We start from the raw sequence: 23,420 nt of genomic DNA on the forward strand, positions 1-23,420 counted from the left end.
AAAAGCAATAGGGCTTGTAAACCTGTTGTAGTACAGGATTCCCTGAATGTCCTGTGAAAAAAGGTCAGGAAGGAGAGGTTTGTTTTGAGAGGTAAGTGATGCATGTAAGAAAAGAAATGAAAAAACTTAATGCTGCAAAGAACAACAGAGTGCTGAATGTTAGGAGCAGGCAGCAGCAGCGAATGTCAAGCAAAGTGGAAAATGAACTATATTGCATATCTCTAAGAGGGGTAGCTGGCAAGTTATGCAGACCATCATTCCTTTATTGTCCTATTTTCTGCTTTCCCATTGCACATACCACCTGCAACTGATGAAGTCTGTGGCCAAACAAAAAAAACCCCAAATGAGCAAAATAGTCAAAGCAGGGCTTTCCCTGCCATAGGGATAAAGCAAATTTGCCACCTGGTGTAAACTTATATTCTCTAAAATAAATTGCTATTGCTGGTCACTTCAGAGGTCTCTTCTGAAATTGCAACAAAATGACTATCTGGCTGCACTTCCATCCTCAGTGACTCTTCATTAGAACTATCAGCACCTCCATTTCCAGTTTTGTGGTTTGTGTATTGTTTTTGTTGTTGTTGTTGTTTGTTTGCTTGGTCTTTTTTTTTTTTTTTTCAGTCAGTTGTGTGTCATGAGGAACATGCCTGTAATACAGAATGGGATGTGGGGTTATGACACTTAGCTGTAAGCATGTACACCATAGCTTAAATCAAATAATCTAGTTTACAGCCCTGTGGAGAAGGCTATGATGGATTTTTCTGGAGTCAAAGCCTTTATTCAAGATGGTACCCTTCCCTGATGATATATTCACAACAGTGGAGATGTGCAGGACTAAACTGCCTCTGTCTACACTGACTTTGGAAATGGCCGTAGAGAAGAGCAGAGGGAGCTGGAGGTAGCAGTATCCCAACCATCTCCGCCTGAGATGCTGCGTAGTCACAGCCTCACTGTGATTTAAGCTGCTACCCCTGCAACAGGGATAGTACAGGTTCCAGCTGTCCTAGGTGAATCAAATAGCTGCACCAGCTTTAGCTTTGGGACTGCTCTACCATGGTTGTCTGAGCATGACTGAAGGGGCGCCCAGAGAGGGAGGTCAGATTTGACTATGGACACAAAAATGGTGCAGAAAGTAGCTACCAAAATTAAACATGTGGGACCTCCCTGCTTCTCACTGTTTCTGAGTAATGCAGGCAAAATGGTGCTGCTGCAAATGAAGAGCCAGGGCTGGACTGCTTCTGCTGTGGGATAGGAGTGAGGAGCTGGAGAGACTTGCTGCCACTGTCCAGGGTTGAGGATGGCCACTTGTATTTCAAAGGACAATTGCCTGTCTTTTACTTTGCTTCCTTCCCAGAAAGGGAGGCTATCAGCACAGCCCAACTATTCCCCTGACACCTCCAACCTGGGCTTTAGAGTATTAATGTATGCAGCAGGAGGAACTGCCATTTTGCCATCTCAGCTGTCTGTTCCACCATGCCATGAGTTGCTGGGCTCAAGCCTAGAGCAGTCTCTGGAGCAGTCTCTCCTGTGCTACCGATAAACCAGAATGTCTCAATTCCTGTGGCTTTGCATATTAACAACACTATTATACCTCCTAAAAGATGTAGTATGACCCTCCTCTTCTTATCTCCTGGGAACAACTTCTTTGCAAAGAGATTCAAATTATTTTATTTACATGTGTAGTGAAAGTCAGGTCAGTTAATAGTTTCTGAGACCCTTGTGAATTTGCTGCATTTTACAAAACCAGGTTGAGTTTACAGATTTTTCTCCCTTGAAACCAATTATTTCTTAGGTTGATTTTTTTTTAAACTCTTTTGTTAAAGGGCAGCCTGCTTCTTTAAAAATACATCCTCTAGCCTCTAGACCTGGATTCTTTAACATTTAGTTATGTAACCCTGTTGGCTTCTGTAGAATAACTCATCACATAATATGTATCATCTTCAACCCGTCTGCTTTATATTACACTATTTCTTCGTGCACCACTAACGCTAATCTCTCATTTGTTTTCTGTGCTGACTGATTATTATTTATATTAGACCAGGAATTTCCTGCAATGACTATTGCCCTTTAAAAATCCCCATTTTTCAGTTCCCTAATAGCCCTTAAAAAAAGCTATTACTAACCAGCAAAATGGTCATAAAAAGACTTGGCAATCCTAACAAAATCTGATCTATATAAACTCTAATAGAAAGTCATGATAACTTCACACAATTCCGTTCAAATATGTCTGAATTGGAACAGTTTGATTTTAAAATTACTTAATTTATATACTTTAATTTTATTTCCTGTTATAGATTTTTAAATAAATAATTTGGAATGTGGAATCTAATGTTTAGCTAATTTTTTTTTGTCAGAACTTTATTCCATAGGAAGTTGCTTCTTTTTTCTTTCAGTATGTGCGCATGTTTGTATTTTTTTGGTCATATTACACTCTCCTTCCACAAAAAAGATCCATCAGGAAGGAATTATGGCAAAACTGTTATCGGTACTTTTGGCCAGGTGCAAAGAAAATAAGTAATAGGTACAGATTCTGTATAAGGTTTGACTTTTATATGCAATTCCAATACTGCATGAATGATCTACCTTTTATGTCTCTTACCCCTTCAATAAAAAGCTGCCATGTTGTTCCTTAAAAAACAAAAACATGTGTAGTAAGTTATACCAAATAGCCTCAAAGCCAGAATATATTCCTAGTGCTCTGTAGTGATTCCTTTCCTCTTGCTATACTCCTAATAATAATTTAGTGAATTCTTTGGCTTCTAAACTTGTCTTGATCCATCTGAACTTGCGCCAGCTCAGGAAGATGTCTTGAGAGAGAAGACTTAAATGAGAACAGTCCTAATGCAATGCTGCCATATTTAAGAAAATCCTCTTAGGTTTCATGAAACCTAAGGAATTCCTAACTAAGGTCCAGTATTTGGAGGATGCTGGGAAGATGCAGTCTGTTCTTCTCTGCACTTTAGCTGTGTTACTTATCCTGGTCTACCTGAAATGGTGGGTTTATCTGCAAAGTTCAAAGGACGCTGAAGTCAGACTTCTCAAATATTCTACAGCCCAGATGAAAGCCCAGCTAAAGAAACTTTCCCCATCCTTAATTCAATTAAGCCATTCTCATGGGGGCTGTTCTCTGAGCTTTGGAAGAAGAAACTGGAGACCAAAGATCAGATCCTTTCAGAGTTTCTTGATATTCATTAGTTACTGACAGTGAATTAATATTAACCATGAGTAAAAGCTCGAAAATGAACTTTAAAGGCTGCAAATTGCCTCTGTTAATGCTAATGATCATTTCCAAAATAACAGGTGGTTGATTGAGATCTTCAGCTGTCTTAAAAGGTGATACATTATGTTAGTTCTTCTCCAGGAGCTGTTGAATTCCCATATTACCCTCAAAAGACATGTATTTTCCCGTTAGTTAACGTTTCATGGGATGTTGGAACATTTATAAAAGGTGTCATATTGCTGAGTGGGAAATAGCTAAGATTGACATAACCATTAACAGTGAAAGGTGGTGGCCCCAAACTATTAAATGAAAAGATCAAGTAATCACATAAATCATTGTTTACCAAATTTCCCAGTGAACACAACTGAAGTGTTGTCTTTCCTAGTTCAATCTGCCTTTTTGCAGATACTAGTTCTCCATGTCCAGTTTTTTCTCTGATTCTCACCAGTTCACCACTTTACAAATGAGATTCCGTTCTTCTGAGTCATTTAGTGCTGTTTCTTTATAAAACTAAGGCAAGTCTCTGACAAAACCTTTACAAATCATTCTCTTTACTGTTTTAAAATTCTTTGAAATTCTTTGATGAGGCCTATGAGTGAAAATTACATGCTTGCTTATATGCAGACTGTTTATATTAAATGATTAGGGAAGACAGATTACTGAGTGTTTTGAAAAGACATTATACAGAGATTATTCAAGAAAACAAGCATCCACCAGGAAACAAACAAATCCCTGACAATTGGTGATTTGATGTGAGGAAAACACTGTCACTTTACAGTTCAGAAGAAATCTGACTCCATTGATCCTATTTATTTTGTACTTCATAGAAGTGCTTCAGCTTGTTGGGATCAATAGTAGCAACTCATATTCTACCAGTCACAACTGTTATTCCAAGAAGCCCTCCATCAAAGGCAATCATGTTTTTCTTCAGAGCCCATGCATTATACAAAGAGAAACATTTGAAGTAAAAGTAAAACCCTGTGCCGAAGTCAGCATGGCGCAAAAATGTCAGCCATTTGCATATGGTCCCAACATTGAAAACAAACAAACAAAAAGGAATAAAAGCACAGAACATAGAAATGTTTAGAAATGTCTCACATATCCCTTTCTCAACAGTGGTTAGATAGATGATGCTATGGTTCCCTGACTGATGGCCAGATGGCATATAAGCTTTTTGATGATGTGACTATGTATAGCTCTTCCTCCTGGCTTTCATTAGCAATAGCAAAGATGATTCCAAGGGTCTTCATTACATCACATTCCAGGCCTCCTTTAAAAGGTGGGAAATCAACCCAAATCACCTATATAAACTAGACTTCTAGATGTGCTATTAATGAATTAAACCATTTCGTTCAGCTGTTATTGGGGAAGACGTGTTTGGGGAAACTAAAAAAATACTTAGAAAATTATTTTCCTTTTCTTTTATCTTTCAGCCACAGGTAAATGATAGCTTGAGTCATCTTCTTTGGAAGAAATCTCTATAGCAGCTGATAATTACTTCTCTGTGGTAATGATGTCTGACTGATATGTTGACCTATAGTGACGTATTCCTCAGCTGTGGTGGTTGGCCGTCACCAAAGCTAAGGCAGGTGCTAATGTCCCCAAACAGGATGCCCAAATGTATTTGTTAGTAAATAGTAGAAATCATACAGAGCCACTGCCACAGAAGAGAGCATTTCTAGGTTAAAGATATTTTCTTTCTTCCCCTAAAACACTTTTGGATAAAAGTTACAAACTACTGGGATAGTTTTGGTTGACCATACACCTGGGACATGCTGGGACTTTCGAGGGTTTTCTGTAAAATGACACATTTTGTAATTCTCTGAGGCTTGTCCTCTGCTTCCTGGCTAATATCAGCTGAGCACTTCTCCAATTCTACCCATCTGGAATTCTTTTGGAAGAGGTTGCTCTTTACTCTATATGTCTAAAGCCAACAGATTTATTCCTGGAAAATCATGCAGAATTATTCTTCCAGAATAGTCTCACTTGCAGACTGCCACAATTGGACAGTTAGGTTGAAATATTCTTCCTTTCTTGTATTATCTATCATCTCCAATTGTACTGAAAACACAAAAAAAGTCATAAGATTTTTAGGATAACCTTGTTTTTCTCCTTTCCTGGACAATGCAGCTGGCAGTTTAAATGGCTAAAGTAGAAGGACTATTAGACCACTAGTGACATCTAATAGGCATGACAAATAACTGAAGTTGTTCCTGAACTGAACCCAGTTCTCAGTTGAGGTAATCTTGCCTGGAAAGATATCCAGGTCCTCAGACAAAGGACTGGCAGAACTGCAGAATCTACAATTTACCTTCATAATTTCTACAATTGGATATTCAGCTTCAGCACTCAAAATCTTTGTCTTGCTTCTCATTCAGATATGTCCAGATTTAAACTGCCAGCTCTCAGTTCTCCTTAGACTTTTTTTTTTTTCCTAGGTTAAAGAGCCTTTTAGGACCTGGTATTCTCTCCCTACAAAGGTGCTTACACAGACAATGAAGGTAGTGACCTCCCAGTTTGGGCTGTGGGTTTGGAAGTTTCACTGCTTAATTGCTATAGACAAGCACCTGGGGATTTCATTGACTCAAGCGACCTTGTCATGTATCAGAGGCACTGGTAGCACAGCTGAAAATAGAAACAAACCTTCTGGGCTCTGCTTATGTGCACCAATCATAAGCTATATGCCAGATAATATTCACACTTAGCTGGAGTACACAATCACCAGTGTAATGCACGAGATGTAATATGTTGAGTCAACTAATGGAAGGCAGTTTCAGGGGGACGGGGAATCCAAGCAAGAGGAAACTTAGAAGGGAGTTTGCAGTAGAGGAATTCCAATGTGGAACTGCCAGCAAACTTCTGCTATGATGTTGGACATACCACTTAAATTTGCTGTATTCTGCCTAAAAATATAGCCTTGGCCATCCAGTGTGGTGAGAAGAGTGGGAGGCAACCTGATTCACTGTGCTGTAATAGGAGTAGTAACTGCAGAACACCCTTACTGCAAGGCAGGTGAAATAGCTTTTTTAATTCAAATTCATGTTATCTGCCTGGATCAAATGCCTCCATTTGCATCACAAAACCTGGGTTGCTGAAAGTCCATAAATATGAGACTTTTGTTTTTCATTAAAAATAACTGTTTCAATCCTTGTGTCAAGAACATGTGAATCATAACAGCCTAAAACACAAAGCAATATTAACCGATATAATTTTTGGTTTCACTTGGCTTTTGCTTCTGAATGGATTTTTGATGGATATGTTTGATTATATCAGTCCCCAAGTATAATAAAAAACCCCTGAAGCTCACCTGTAAGCAACAGTTGGTTTTCAGTTGCCTGTTGCTGCTGAGAATTTGTCCCAAGTAAGGACTTGTAATAGTACATCAAACTACGGGTTTTCAAGTGTTTATTTTATGTATGGAGATACTGTTAATATGTAAACATTTATCCTGTACTCAAATCCCATAGATTTTTGAGTTTTATTTTCAGACTGATTTTGGTTCATTTGTTGTTTCTGAGCTTACATAGCATTACCTTCAAATTCATGTCCTTGTTCACAGGGCAGATGGCTCTGAAAATACAAATTAAAAACATAAAAAGCAGACCCTGCATTTGAAAAGAAAATATATTCTTTTTAGACATGTATCTGTTTTGATTTTTTTTTTTTTGAGTGCCAAACAGTGGAAAAATAAGCTTTTAAGAAGCTAATGCTTGGCTTTAGAAAAACATAGGTATTCTTCAGATACATAGATGCTTCATTGTAAAATCACATAATAATTTTTCTATCCAGATTAGGCTTTTGAATATCCTGTGCTTTTCTAGTTTAAAAAACCTTATGCTGCATTACGTAACTGCTCAAGCATGTCTCTTTAATGGACAGGATTTATTTTGTATAATGACTTCTTGGAGAAAAATGGCTTTAAACAACCCCTGATGCAACAGCTGCTGCTAAATTTCAGCTGAATTGTCTCACACTCCACAGCGCTGCATTGCCAAGCGTGAAGGGGTGAGTGCCTTCTTCAGCGAGAGCCGTGCAGTTTGTCTAGTGCTTTAACACATATTTGTATACTTGAGATGATATTTTAGAAAAAGACATTGAATAACAGCTTCCACTTCCCTTGTCTGGGTCCTGCACCTGGGCAGAATGGTGACATTCTGCTTTTCAAGAAGGTTTTGTTACCAGCTACTGTTTATTTTGTGGTGGTATCGGCAGGGCTGCTGTCACTGTGGCTTCATCAGTCTGCCCTCTGGATCTGCTTCAATTAGAGCTGTGCACGCACAGAAGTATGTGCATTTGCAAATTGGTCATGTTAGATAAGGATTATGAAGCGCACTAGGTATTGGATCAGCTAATTATCTTAAAATAACTATGAAGAAATCTCCCTGGAGCAGGGCACTCCGCCAGCTGTGTCCCAGCATGGGCTGATAGCTCTCTGCTGGGGAACATCAAGACCTTTTCTTCTGGGGACTGGAAAGTGCTTTACAAACGATAATTAGCTGCAGATCACAGCCATCCATAAGACACAGCCAGATATAACATCCTTTTTCTGTGCCTCTGTAAGCTTGATTACTGGTCATATTAAGACCAGAAGCAGGAATGACCCCTGTTGCAGGATATTCCAACTTGAGAAGATGATTGCTCGGCTATAAATCGCTGGCTCTAAAGATCTTTGGTCTTCTCAAAATGAAATACATACCCTGTAAGAACGGTTAGGAACTTACTAAGAAAACAAGTTCCTGTTTGCACAACAATGTGGCTCAGGTGCATTACTGGAGAAGCACAGCTCAATGAGGTATCACACACACACCAGTGCAGAGCCTCTGAGATGCTCTGTTTTAGTTTGCATCTGTGACAGAAAGAAAAAGGATCCTCTGTCTACTAACAGTCCCCAGTGGGTATCTGACAATTCAGAAAGCTGTAATAGTGTAAACTTATATTTTGAATCCAGAGAAACAGATTTTGTACCAGGGGAGCAAATGGACAATTAGCACCTTTACCTGCAGAACCACAGCCAGCTGGGAGCAGAAGCTTTTGTTTCCTACACCAGTGCTCTAAGGAAAGGCACATACTGTTTGCAAGTATGCAGCTGATGAAAGCAAGAATTTACCTCTAGCTCTGCTGGTTAAATTTGTCCTCAGGTCACATGGGTAACAGTTAACACCATTTTCCTAGTAATGGTTTGTCTTCAGTTGATTCTCAGGGCAGTCGTAACTGTAACACGATGTTCCTCATGCAGATTTTTTTTTTCTAGTTAAAAAATGGAAGATGTTTGACTTTTGATTTTGAAGGACCTGTTCTAACACTGGTCTTGAGAGCCTTGTTAGCTGTAGCTGAACTTCAAGGAGATGATCAAGGTTGGAGCAATCCATGGGGTGACCATGTTCTGTGCTGCACACTAAAATTCATCAGAGTTGAATGGGGACTGACCTGAAATAAAGCACTGCTGTTGTGATGTTTTCCCTCTGATCTCATTTCCATTCATTCTGTGATCCAAAACATCAACACATCTTGTTTATTGTTAAGAAACCCATTAAAAAGTGTAGACAATATATTAGAATTTAAATATTAATCTTTGTCATGGTCAGAAAGCTGTGAGTTACAGGTTTGTTACTCCAGTAACATCAGAGAGGAATTACAGAACCTCTGTATTTTCATCCATAAACATTTACATTTTCTCAAAGCACAACTAATAGAGCGGGTTGAAAACCAGTAACTTATTTCATGAAGAATGCTTGCAATTTTAAAAGATGCTTCAATATAGAAACTTGGAAATGTAGTAGTCATTAATTAATTCAGATATTATCTTGATTATTTCCATATGAAGATATAATTTTTTCCCTTTTTTAATGGTGGTAAGGATAAGGAAGAGCAATATGGTACGCATTTTTCTCCCATGATTCTTCCACTTCTTGCATCTTGCCACTGAGAGAAGAGGTAGAGGATATACAGAGACAGTATTGAAAGAAAAAAAAAACTGTCTCTTGGAATTTTTCAGTACGGAAAAAGGCTATTGGGGGGTAATCCTAAACATGTTAAATGAGTGTTTCATGATTTGACATTTCAGACTTTTATGACTGTTGCTGTAGGGTAAACACTCCATAGATAATGCTTTGGAAAATTTTGTCAAGCATAAATCTTAAATTAGTAAGATAAAAAGGTCATGTATAGATTTAAATAGGAGTGTTAGAGACTATTGAAAGGGTGATAATTTGATTTTTAGCTTGTAATAGTACTGTGACCTACACATGAGAAATTAGGCATAGAGATTTATTATCAGTTTTTGACTGTAAAAAGGTTATAACTTGCTTAGTGAAGGTGGAGGTCAGGGTTAAGGCAGTTTCTAGGATATTAAATTAAGAAAACAATCACTGTGAGGTCAGTGGGACAGAAAGATCTTTTCAGCCTCGGATTGTATAGAAAGAGTAAGAATGAGAAACTAAGTAGATGAAAAAGAAAAAAGTTTATGAAACCCAATGGAAAAAACCTGAGGGAGATCTGTGTGAGGACAGAGCAAGGGATATGAACGCTTCTGTTCTAAGTGCAGCTGTTGCTTCCCTTGGTGATCACACTCTGCAGGTTCTCAAAAAATTGAGACTGCAGTTGGTTAGCCTCAGAAATGCGATTATCAGTAATGGGAAAGCATTAAGAAAGGACTACGTGTAATGAATAGAAGGAAACACTTCCAGATGGTGAAACTAATTAGAAAGTGAAACATGAACGTGGGGAATTTATAGAAGCCTCATAGCAAAGGTCACTGAACATAGGACTGAACTAAACACGGTAGATTTCTGCTGAGGGATTTTTCATGGCTAGTTATGGTTTGCTCTGTTACTCTTGAATAACCAGTTTTTCTTTTGGGGTAAAAATCTATGCAAAGTCGATACCAATAGTCTATTTCTACCAACATTACTGAGGTTCACCGAAGGTCTCATTTTCTTTAAGTAGCAACATGTAGGTAGTTCTAATAATGTATACACCACAGCTGCTACATAAGCACATGTTAAATGCAAGACAACAGAAAGGACTTGATTACTTCAGATATGTCGTAGCATGTTTCTAATTGCCAATCATTAGATTCCTGAAATGTGGAGAAGTTAGATGTTAGTCTCCCAATGATTAGCAAGACTTTTTCTTTGAATTATCCTTTAGCAGTGTCAATGTTTTTCCTGCTGTCTAACCTGGAGTGTCACCACAGAACATGATTTATTAACAAACTTGTTCTTGGTGTGTATATACGTAGCAGGTGAGAAGTATCTAGGCGAGGTGCTATAATATGAATAAGGTGCTTTTCTCATCCTGTAGTTAAGCTCATAATATGCCCCAGGCCAACTCTGCCTCAAGTCAGAATGATATCCAAAGTCTTCGGATGGAAAATGACACTGCACTAATGGACTGCATTATTTACTTTCCAGGGGATACAAGGGGGGATTTACAGCAGCTAAAGATGTTAATGGATATAAAAGGAAATCCACCCCTCTAAGTACCATGTGTTTACAGGGACCTCTGGGAATCCTTCTGAAATGCAGTGATTTCCAGCACTTGTTTCCTGCACAAGTAATGTCTCACTCTCTTTCTGAAAAAAACCACACATAAACGAACTACATCATGAACTTTAAGTGAAGAGTAAATATTTCTCCACAACCAGAAACAAAGATTTTGGGGGAGAATCTAATGATCCTTGGAAAAAAATCAATCATTTCAATTTAGTTTCTACATGCACCACCTTTATTTTATATTGATTTTCTACCTTCACAGTCAGCTTCACACCAAAAAGTGAGATAGGATGGTGACCTGCATCCTTGCTTTACCACTGTCATCTTTTACTAAAATCTATTCTGTGCCACATCACTGAAACAAATGCTATGTGTGCATGCTTACCAGACAAACTTTATAACCAAAAATATAAGACTTTATACTTATTTCAAGAGAAGTTTTCTCCTTAGAGCACTGTGTTTTATCTGTATGGTGAGCACAATAGGGGCAGTGTTAACACTTGTTGAAAGAGTTGATTTGTTCATGATTTTGGAGCATGACAACGTAACAGAAAATTTGGTGTTTCTCATTCCTGAGAAACTCTCAGGAGTGAAACTGGAAGTATGAGTGGATAGATTCTGTCCCACTAAAAAGCTGAAAGAGCTGATCCAAACAGACGCTTCTGATCGTCAGTACCAACACATGCAGTCAGTGTTGTTTTTTAGACAATCCATTCATTATTTATTGCTGTTTAACACTATGAAAGGTTTCCATCAACCATATAATAGAACTGCTAAATTAATGGACACATGTGAGACTTGGGCAAAGATTTGCTTTTGTTATGTTTATACTCTTAGTAAACTTTCTCACAGTTTTCCTAACCTCAGTGTTTTCCTCCTAAATGATCATGACAGAGGTTACTTTTATTTCCAAGAGGCTTATGCCTTGTAAATCACTTCTTTACAGTGGTATTGTATGTACAATCTATTCAAAATCTCCAACAGACTTTATCCTAACCAGAACAGCTACACTTTGGGAGCCAGGTTAGTTTTTTGCCATTATTCCTCTCCTATTACAGTGCCTTTTGAGCACTAAAAGTCAGATGAAAAAGAAAACCTATTTAAAACTAGTGATTTTTGAGACATTTGTACTTTAGAGATCTACAACGTGATTGTTGAAAGCTGAGGTTGGCAATATTAACTCCTCCAAAGGTGGATGATTAAAGTAAGTGTAGCTATAAATAATCTCCATATGTGAGCATGCCAGGATTAGAAAAAGAATAAAAATCAAGTTGTGCAGATATGTAATGTGAGTAATGGTCAAATGCGAAGTAAACTTGAGCTTTCTACGCTCATATCTCTGGATGTGAAAGTGAAAAGTGTTTGAGTATATTAAAGCATCATGAATTTCAAGTAGTAAAAATAGAAAAATGAGATACAGTTAATTGTATTTATTGTGTATACCTAATATATGTGTATATGCATATATATGTATACAGACATCTGTATGTGAGCAGATATACATTTGAAGAATTTGGGTAAAATGCACTAGACAAGCAACAGAAAGACAGATTTCATGGCTGATGGGAAGATTCTTCATGGTAGCTCTGAATCAGTTTGAGTTTGTTACTGTATACACACCCAGTCTATTTTCAGGGTGAGAATGAAGAATAAAAGATGGAAAGAAAACTTACAAAGATGAAAAAAACAAAGGAAGCTGACCAAAGAAAATACAAGTTTGGAATAAACATCAAACTTTTTGTCCTATGAAGCATGTAAGTAACACTCGCCCCAGGCCTCTCTAGTTGTGAGACAGACACTTATGTTGCTGCAGAGTTTGGAAGCATTTCAGCCTGGGGTAAAATCTTCCAGTAGGATGAGCAGTCACTGAGCAATTCTCTTTAAGGTTTGCCAGCCAACCAGATTTGCTTTCAACAATATGAGCAGGGATCTCTAACTTACCTGTGATTGTTTCTAGCTTTTCAGCTTTACAGTTTTCCTTTTACCAGCTGGACTTCTCTCATTTGAATTTCAGCCTAATTAGGCTACAAGATTTTTGGCAAGCTCTGTCCATTTCTATCATTGCAAATGTGCCTCAGTGTATTGCAGAAACCTGTCCAAGTCAAAGTAAGGGGTATTTGCTGTAGTTTCTTTACTGGAAATTTTACAGGCTTCTACATGGTTTTAAGATTGGCTTAACTAGTAGATCACGCCTACCCTTAGCCTGGAATTCACTGATCAGCTTTATGATTCTGGGAGCTTTGTTGAACGTTTGGGCAGGAAACTGGCTTGTTCATTTTAAAGTATTCACTTTCCAGAGAAAAATCAGGATCTGCATAGCTTTAGAGCCATTTAGTATAGCTGAAAATTAGAATCTGTCTGGTGATGGATGATTCGTAATACTGACCTGGGTGTACCAGCAGCACCTCCTGCAGGCTTTGGACCAAGTTTGTGCCAAAATTCTCTTTGAACACTGAACAAAATTGAAGGTGGATAGATGTGTCATGTAGCAACAAAATGGCAACAGGAAGCCAGTTAGGATGTGTCTTTTGATTACTTACCAGAGAAGGTTCTTTCCTGAGGAAATGTCTGTTTCTCAAAATAAAGAAATCGTAGCCGATCAAATGAGAATGCAAACACTATTATGTAGCCTTTGATGAAAAACTTAGTTATTACGTATTCAGAACAGGACATTGAGATTTAGCTAAAAGAAAAACCAGGTAAAAAAACCTCACCAGCTTTGAGCCTTACCCTAATAGACATGTGTGTGTTTGGTTTTTTTTTTTTGTTTGTTTTTTTTTGTTTTGTTTTTTTTTTCATAGTAAAGGATGATACTAAGCTTCTTTTCAACATGAGTGCAAGAGTTAGCAAAAAAAAGTGCTTTTGCATAATTTATACACTCTATTATTAGGCTTTAATATTATTTTGATTTTGTAAAACCATCACCTTTCACTTGCCCAAGCAAGTGTGTAATATCCCAGAGTGCATGCTTTCGCTTAGTAAAGTTTTGGGTTTTTTTTAATTAATAAATATTGTGAGTTACCACAATAGCCTCAATCAGTCTATTGGCCACTTTATCCTATCCAAGATTTACTACTCCTCCACCTTAAAACCCTGCCCCATCAACCTGTTACATTTGCACAGAAGAGAACCCATCAATTCATGTATCTCAAAATAAGAATCACATTTTCATGACAGGTCATTTAGAGCAAGTATTTGTGTATAGTAAGTGGGAATACAGGCAAACAACCCCAGAGTGCCCATGAGGGAGAGTTGGTTGTAACAGCTGTAACTTGATTATTAAAAAGTAAAATTTAATAGGTATAGAAACATAACAGCCACAATGGCTAGGGTTTCTTTGTGCGTAAACAAACATTGGCAGCCTTAATGATAATGAGTGGCCTTCCATGCGTAATCTGTTTGGTTTAACAGGTGGTATTTCATACTCAGGCTTCATCACTAGGATAATTTTCTTGTAAAAGAAAAAAAGATATTATCTCAACAAATAACTACAGCTTCCATGTATAGCTGGCCTAGTAGGCTAAGCAGCAGGGGTGAAATCTTGGCGCTATCAATGCAATACACATTTACTCAATATGATGTGTGAGAAAGACTGTTGTGGGCTGCATAAAGGAGAGCTTCTGAGTGGGCAGTCTCGGATGATCCCAGGTATGTGTTCCGCAAGCAGTCTAATTGAGTGATGCAGATGGTCAAGACTTAACCCACAAACATTGTATTTTAACTGGCTGGAATTAGATAACATTTTTTGAAGTCATTTGCAGTGTAGCACCATCTCTAAGTCCAAAGTAAAACTCAGAAATGTTTGTTGACAAACATGTAGGAAAAGTCAGTGTATTTCCCAGAAATTTTACTGTCTGTATATGCAGGAAAAAAGATGAGAAACAAATATTTGGTGTATTTTGCAGGTGTAAGAAATGTGTGGCATACAAAAGCCAGATCTTCTGAACATTCATCTTGTCTTAGAAGAAGAGCAGAACACTTTACTTACTGACTATACTACTTAAGTGATGTGTTTTGTTTGAAACAATTGCATCAGATGCAGACAGACCCAAAAGCTTTGCAGAACTGTGCTTAGAGCACAGAGTAGTTTAACCAAAAAGATCACCCTTCCACTTGTTTACTTGTTTCCAAGTTTCAGATGTCTCAAGCCATCATCCTAATAGAGGTCTGCTTTTCTGACTACTGATTGTATATAAATAGTCACAACTTCCAAAAAAGACTATGAGGAGGAAATATTCTTTTCATCTGATCTTGCTTTGCTGGCTGCTCTCTGACAAGCAATAACATCATGTTTGAAAAGCTCAGTGATCCCCCAAAACCTAGTTAATCCCATGAGCTAGTTGCAATTGGCTGCATGATCCTCCCACACTGGCAGCTGGCATTTGTAAAGCTCTTGGAAGTCCAGCAGCCAGCACTCAGTGCTCCTGATACCAGAGTCCCTCCTTCTTTAATCCTTACCTTGTCACACCACCACCCACACACACAGCTTTGTTCAAAAGGTCTTTTGCTGTAGAAAAATTGGAGTCCGTAATCTTGACAGTTGCTAATAAAGCTGCTTGGATGGACTTGCCAGAACAACCAGTTGCTTCTGTTATCCATCACTGGGCTCATTGGTTTTAGCTAATCTTCTGCATTAAAACTACTGATGAAAACTCAGCAGTTTCCAGGGAACAAACATTTGGGAGAAAGTTGAGCAGTTTTATGCTGTGTGTTTAAAAATAAAAGGAAACTTCAACAGAACCATGAGTGTGTCACAGAAATCCCCAACACTGCAGACATAGCACACAGTTGCATCATGTGTATGCCACAGCAGTAGTTCTGTCAGAGACTGCGTTTATTTTTTCCTCAGAAGAGGAACATGGAGAAACACCTATTTCTAAAGGTATTAGGAGGAGTGGTAATTCAAATTGACATAAATAGGTAGAATAAAATCAGAGATTGTTCATTAGTATAGTGACCATTAGCAGAAATCAATTGCTGCCCAGAATGCATTTTCACTACAAGCTTGTCTGATCCTAGTAATGGGAAGGGGACTGGAAACTTAAATGTTTCTGCTGATTTGAAACCGAGCAGTGTAAAGTAATTGAAAACAAATACTGTAATTAGCTGATTTTTTTTCCTAGTTCAAAACAGAAACATTGTTTTTCTAGTTTGGCTGGAACTTCAAGGAGAAATGAGGAGGGGGGAAAAAAATGCAGGATAAGCCTGTTCTTAGTGGAAGTATCAATGGCTTAGGATGTCACCAGTGTATTGACTATTGTCTTCCTCCATAATTAATTACATTCAATTTCTTTGTATTCTACCCAATACAGGAGCTAAATGAGATTTCGGTAGATGTCTTTTAGGTTTTGGACTGGCACAGAACATGGGTGAGAAAAAAAAAGTGGAGGGAATTTTTACAGTCCATAGTAAGTGTTAACTTCTAAAGAGAAAATAGAAGTTTTGCTTTCCTTACTGTTGATGAAGTAGAGTGAGTGCTTTCTGCTTTAACTTTTGTTATGTTTCCAGAACAAACACTTCATGGGACAGAGAAAAAAAATTCTATTAAGCAAACTCCCTATTGCTTTTAAGCAACATGCAAAGATTGTAAAAGGGAAGCTAGATCTTCACTTGTTTTGTTCCTTTTCACATTGTCAGAAATAAAACTTAGCTTACCATGAACATGGAAAACTTTTATATCAAATGAAGTGTAATTGTATGATTTTATATTTTGGTAGGAAAGAAAACACATTAGTTTTACACCCACTTATGTATTGTTTATTCTTTCCATATATGCACGTGCACACACACGTACGTGAGAGCTCTCGTGCATCCATGGATTTTTCTTCTTTCGTCCTTAGGTAAAGAAATGGAGCTTCTGCCTCTCACCCAGTTCTTGCACATCATCCACTGTGACCTGTACTTTAAGGATGGTGAAAGCCACAACTTCATCACTTGTTTTCCCAGTGCTGTGAAAGGAGCTGCCGTACTGCAGTCCCAAATGCACAAAGGTCACTTCAGCACTTCCCAACAGAGTAGTTAATAACAGACAGTTCTCCCCCAGTTCCCTTCACTTTCAGAAGGCTACAGATAATCTCCACGAGCAGTCAAATCAATACCTCGTGCTCCAGAGTGCCAGATCCACACTAGGAGTCTATTGCCAACTTCAAGCTAGAAAAGTCTCTGAGGCCACAATGTAAATTAGGGACTGGCTTGGTTTGACTCCGCAGGATGTTCTCACAGCTGTCTCCCCCTTCACAATCTGTTTCACCTCAGAAGAAGAGAAGTACAAGGCTAGTCGGTTTGCATGCTGAATTATGCATTCAAATAGCTTGTGCTTAAACCCCTTAAAAAAAAAAAAAAAAAAAGAATCTTAATGACTTAATTAAGCTCAAAACTGCAGAATGCATCTCCTTAATACTGAACTTCCAGATCGCTCTCTTTGAACAAGCCAGCAGTGTGACAGTAAGTCCAGAGTATAACTAAGACAACAGGAAATTTAGTGCCACACTAACTTCTTACTTTCACATTTAATAGATTTTTCTCCTGTATTGTCACACAAATATAAGATTTTCTTTTTCTTCTGAATACTAATACGTTTTAAAAGTTATTTTGTTACTTTCTGTCCAGACACAAGATTATGACTGTCCTATATCAGTGCATGTTCTGGAACTGACTAGATCATTCCAAAATGAGAAACATAGTTTCACTTTGTTCAAAACCTGAAATTTTTGTATTTATGCAAAGATTTGCTCTCTATAATAGATCTGCTATATATTATGTTCCTTTGGCTGTTTAGATTTGGTGAAGGGTAGAGAAGGAAGGTGAGTAGTAAAACTTTTTTCACATAAATAAAAAAAAATGTATATTCAAGATTTTGTGGCAATCACTCCCTCCTAACACCTTTGTAGACTCAAAAAAAACCCCAAAACAAACCCAACCTGAATTTCAATAGTTTTGTGTCATTTATATGACACAGCAGACACTTATGTGTTCATAACAGACAGACATCAGTTGGAAAGTTTATGCTATAATGGGAGCTGTAAGTTGTGTGAGTGTGAGTTCCTTCTCAGTATGCTTAGTAGCTGTAATGGAGCAGTTCTAATGTGTATCTGTCTGTCTTGGTGTCAGATCTGAAGGCTGGTTTATTCCCAGCAAGTCTCAGGGGAAAACAGTGAGACCACAAAGTGCACCGTGCAAGAAGTCAGCACTTTGCACTTCCAGAAGGGAAGTTTGATAAGTTGTACTTTGTTCAGATCAGGCTCTTTCTCCATGTGAGACCTGTTCTGCCAACCGCAGCTTTGAACGGACCCTCTTGTTTCTCTTTCTTCCATCACACCTTTGCAGAGCTCTGCTGCTAATTCTGTCTTTTGGGATTTCACCTGCCCAACCCTTTCAGAGGGTTTTTGGAAAAAGAACTTTGATACCTTGTTATTGCAGGCTGAATATGCTGTTATAAGGCATCTTCCCCAGACACAGCTGTCTCTGAATCCCTCTCCCATGAGACCTTTAGTGCCTGGGGGCTTGACTGTCATGACATCGCTCACATAACTTTGTAACCATCACACAAAGGTAAATGAAAGTTACATGTTCCATTTATAATACATTCATGTCTATTTCTTAATAATAGATATTATGTGGCTTGACAATTGAGTTTTGTGTGTCAAATTTCTGGGTATCTGATGGATTGAGAATGCTACCAAAGGGGCAGCCCATAGAGGAGGGGGGCTAGGATCAGACTAAGCTGCTTAGCTGGATATAATCTCCCAAAACAAGCCATTTTCTTCCTTTCCTAGTCTTAACCATCTATCTGAAAGCTGTTTTCTCACAAGAGCACAACCACCTGTGTTAGACTCAGAGGAAAAAAAGTGGGAATGTTTGTGTTATCCATGGGAGCTGGCATAAGGAGAGACAGGATGGGATATGTGTTGGAGATTAGCTGTCAATGCAAAAGAGAGAATAAAAAAATAGACAAAGTCCTTGATGGAGGAGAGAAACCATCTCAATCTTCAGAACTGAAACTCAACATTTAACTGATATTCCTCTTTTTTTTTTTTTATTCTTTTTTTAAACTCTGATTTCTTTTTAACCATTGGTTCAAACTCAAAGCAGTTTATTAGAGAATTCAAAACATGCTTTTGGGTTTCAAGCCTGTCTGTAGCGATTAACTAGGACAGCAGAGTCAGGGTCAGGACAGGAAGACCCTGGTGGCCACCTGAACCCGTCTCTCTTATCCCATTCAGTTGTTAATGGGATGCACAGAATGATAATCTGTGCTCGTGTATCATGTTAGCAAATCAAAATGTCTTGTGACAACACGAATACCCCATAGTATTGGTGACTTTCTGAAATGTCTCATTAGATCTTTGTAGCTGTGTAAATTAAGGAGGGTCAGGTCTGGCAGAAATGGATGTGTCTCCCTGAATGCTGATTGCCTGGAGCTGCAGCAGCACGGCTGGAATCCAACATCTTTGCAGCCATTTTGCTGCTTTGCAGAACTCTTTTATCCAGATCAGATAGACATGTGCATGCATGCACTGAAAATGTCTGAGTGATGGAAGGAATTTAAGGAAGAAGTGAAAGAGTAAAAAAGTCAGTCTGTTGGGTGAGAGACTAGGCCCCTGACATTGTCCCCCCATCCTTTGCAGAGATCTGTCATGACCTTTCAAAACAGTCTCCTCTTGTTCCCTTTATTTTCTCCAATCAGCTTTGTCTTTTTAAGTGACTTGACAACCCCTTTTGCAATGCAGATCCCCCAGCATCTTACTTACCCATCTAGTTAAGTATCGGTCTTGACAGTTAAGTGCTCTTTCTTTGACACAATATTAAAGGATTTGACTGAAGTACTCTGAACATACCCCAGATAAACCTAATCCTGATGTGCATCGAATCAGAAAGGTCTTCTTCCAGTTGCAGGACCGTGAAAGGTGGGGGGGAAACAGCTGGAATTGCAGCCACTAAACCTGGACCATTCTGAATAGATTTCAACCTGAATCTCTTGAAGAAAGGTAAAGCTAATGCACCACATCAGAGACTGGGCTGCAGGTAGGGATAGTATCTGAGTGAGCCTACAAGATTGTTTCAAGCACAAATAATGTATCAAACATAGACTGGGGCAAAGGGGAGGATAAATTCAGTCACAAGGTGGAGACTGGGAGTGAAAAGAAAGGATAGGTAGATGGGGCAAACTTGCGTGTGATCCATGCCATCATACTCCACTTTCCCTTTGTAGTGACTTAGAAAACAGCTATGAACAACAATAAACAGGAATAGCTTATGAACACAACTGATGTAAGCATGGGTGTCTTAAAAGTTGCAAGTTTGGTCCTGTGGTAATCTCCTGTTACCATGATATAAACCACTTAGGGAAAACGTTTTTTTTCCCCTCCTTTTTGTGGTTTTTTTCCCCTCCTTTTTGTGGTTTTTTTCCCCTCCTTTTTGTGGTTTTTTTCCCCTCCTCTTTGTGTTTTTTTTTTCCCCTCCTCTATGTGGTTTTTTTTCCCCTCCCATTTGTGGTTTTTTTTCCCCTCCTCTTTGTGTTTTTTTTCCCCTCCTCTTTGTGTTTTTTTTCCCCTCCTCTTTGTGTTTTTTTTCCCCTCCTCTTCGTGTTTTTTTTCCCCTCCCCTTTTTTTTTTTCCTTACATAGGCTTGTGTCATTCTTCGTCAAGGAATCTTTTTTAATAGAAACAGCTGCAGCAGTCCTGATAACTATAACGTGTTGTACTGTGTCCCAGTGTTTCCTTTTCTATCATTGCTTTGGTATACATTGTGGAAGCAGCATGTCCCTCTCTCTTATGGAAAGTGCCTGACATGAACAGCATGGAGAATTACATGGTGTCAGTAGGTAGATGTTTTTCATAACTCTCCATTTAGTCACCAAGGGCTCAGCAAGTTTGGAGATAAATAATTCCAGGGTTGGTGGATTATTGATGTTCTCCTACCAAGGAGGCAAGCAGCTCAACAAGGTAAATGGTCATGGGCCTTGGCTATGTTGCTAAAGATAGAAGAGAAATGTCTCAAGAAAAATGCGGGTGTCCTACAGAAAATGGCTACCACAGCAGCAAGTTGTCATGAGAGATGAGTCTCTTCCTCTTGTCAACAAAATGAATGGTGCAGGTGCCTTGGTTTAAAAGGGAATCTGCACCATAAGGTGAAAGATTTTCTAGTTGAGACACCCAATTAACAAAGGTGACTGAATCATTTAGCATATTTTAAACATGGATCTTCTATTTCCTTTTTAAAAGAGTTGACAGGTAATTAACTTCAAAACCACTCATCGTGTTCTGTCATTGTAGCTTGTGATGTGGTAAAGTTCTTGTTTTAAATTAGGAAATGGATATAGATGATGGGGTCATGAAGTGCAGATCTAGACCTACACATTCAGTTCACCAGCTCAGGCAGGAATTTGGCTTGAAGAATGAATCTGAATTTTGGCATCTTCTTTTAAATGTAGAGTAAATCTGTGAAATTCAAGTTGATAGCTGAACTTTTACAGAGCTCTGTAGGTGCTCGCAGATCCATCTGCGAGAGGAGGGCCAGCTTTATTTCCAGTTCAAAATAAAGATAGGTACATTAAAAGTGTGACGTCTCTGAAATTTGCCTTCCTGGACACCACGCCACATTTTTATGTGTTCAAATTCAAGTTGAATAAGCCTGAGTATTTTCACTGAAATCAACTTGGTTTCATGTTTAAGAATATCCCTTAGAGCTTCCCAGGCCTGGGCTGTTGTCTGGCAATTCCAGTGAGATTTTCACATCTCCATGCATTAAGCCAGAAAATCTGTGGAAAGGCCAGCACAGCAGTCTCCTGCCCAGAGTTGTGAAGCTCTTGTGAAAGCCAGGAGACATCTGAGCCAAGTATAGAAAGCATTTGTTCAAATAAAAGATAATTTCAGAAACTCAGAAGAGCACATACTGTTTTTTTTAAATGAATTTTTTTTTTTTTTTTTTGGTGAAGTAGGAGCAGAATACCTCAAATCTGTCAAGACTGAACAATGAGGGGAATACCTCTGTTCTGCCAGAACTGAACACTACATCTTTTGTCTTTGTCAGAAGCTTAGACTCCTTGTGCTTTCAGTGCTTTGATTCACTAGATTTAGCTATCTTGCAGGCCTTTTGCTGGTAGAGGCATGAGAATCTCTACAACTTCAGCAGTTGACTCAGAAAAGTACATTTAATACATTACAGTAATGGCTTTCTTGGCAGTAGTTTCTTTTTATTTATTCTTTTTTTTTTTTTTTTTCCTCAGAGCAGTTCTTGAGGAAAGAGCTTAGGTGTAAAAACAAGTACATCCATTGCACTTATAAATGTGTGAAATGAACAAAAAAAAATCCTACTCTTCTGCAGGAATAGCACTTGCAAAATGCTGCCTAGGAAACTTGGTACAGCATCAACACAATGGATGTGTCCCTGTTTCTGGGACCTGGGGGTATTAAGACATTTGTTTTTCTACTACTGCACTGTCCAGCAACAGAAAATTCTGGCCCAGTGTCTTTTTTAAAAATCTAAATAAAACTTTGAAATAAGTGCCTGCCCCACCCTAAATTCTTGGGTAAAAACTAGAGTCAGCAGAACACTTCTGCTTTACCTAGAAAAGATTTCCTTTAGTACTGTAGACCTTTAAATACATCAGATAGGAAGGGGAACTCTGCACACACAGACCAACATGCACTGAGGGCAAATCCTGAAAAGAATGATCTCTTGAGGGCAAGTGTCATAACACCAATAATGCTATATACATTTGCTTTGATTTTTGCTATGAATGTGCAAACTGCAGTAAAAATAACTGCAAAAGTTGGTTTCTAGTCTTAATGTCCTAGAGTTGCACTGAACAGCAGACTGTCCTGGGGCTTTTGTTTCCTTGGTAAACCAGATGAAATAAGTTTTTGGTAGAGTTAGTATCTATAATGGGAGGTCTGAGTTGTCGTTTAACTCACACAGCGTCAGCCTGGCAACAGCTCAGCCCTTAACCTTATGAGCAGCATAACTGTGATATGACATAGACTCTTTTGTGCACACACGAAGGAGGGTTTCTGGTATCTGAAGGAACTGAATCAGAATCGTTTATTGCAGAAAAGCACCATGAGATCCAGCTGATAGATCCAGCTAACAGAAATTTAGACTAGGACTAAATTACTGATTTTTGCAGTGATGGTGGTTAACCAGTAGATCAATTGGTAGAGGAAATATAGCAGTCTTTCTAGTACTAGGAGCCTTTAAATATAAACTAAGTGCCTAGAAAACGCTACAGTAATAAACCAGAATCAACAAAGAATTTCTCAAAATTGAAATGCCTGTTTTACACATATTAGCTATAGTTGTCCTTCATGATTTTAGAATACACAAATGTTCAAGGGGAATCTTACTGCAGGCTCTGATTCAGTAGAGGGGATATTTGAAGTACCCTTAAACTACATCTTTCAACATAGGGATGGACCATGTAGAGTTCTCTTTTGCCTCAGCTTGTGTGCTGCTGTTTTTTCATCCAAAGCTGTGGACCTGACAAACTACAAGGCATTTAGAAACTCAGCTCCTCTGATGTTCTTTTGGGTTTTAGTGTCCAGTTTCCTAAAGTCTATTAAAAATTTGCAGACTAAGTCAACTTGCTATCTACAGTGGAAGAAATAAAGAATAAATACATCCAAATAAACTGTGCACATTGGTGTAGCTTCTGATCTCTCTCACACTTTTTTCGTTTACCATTCAAAGCAAAATCAGACTCTGGCCCAATA

Source organism: Patagioenas fasciata, chromosome 8 (assembly GCF_037038585.1).
Source record: "Patagioenas fasciata isolate bPatFas1 chromosome 8, bPatFas1.hap1, whole genome shotgun sequence".
Lineage (NCBI taxonomy): Eukaryota > Metazoa > Chordata > Aves > Columbiformes > Columbidae > Patagioenas > Patagioenas fasciata.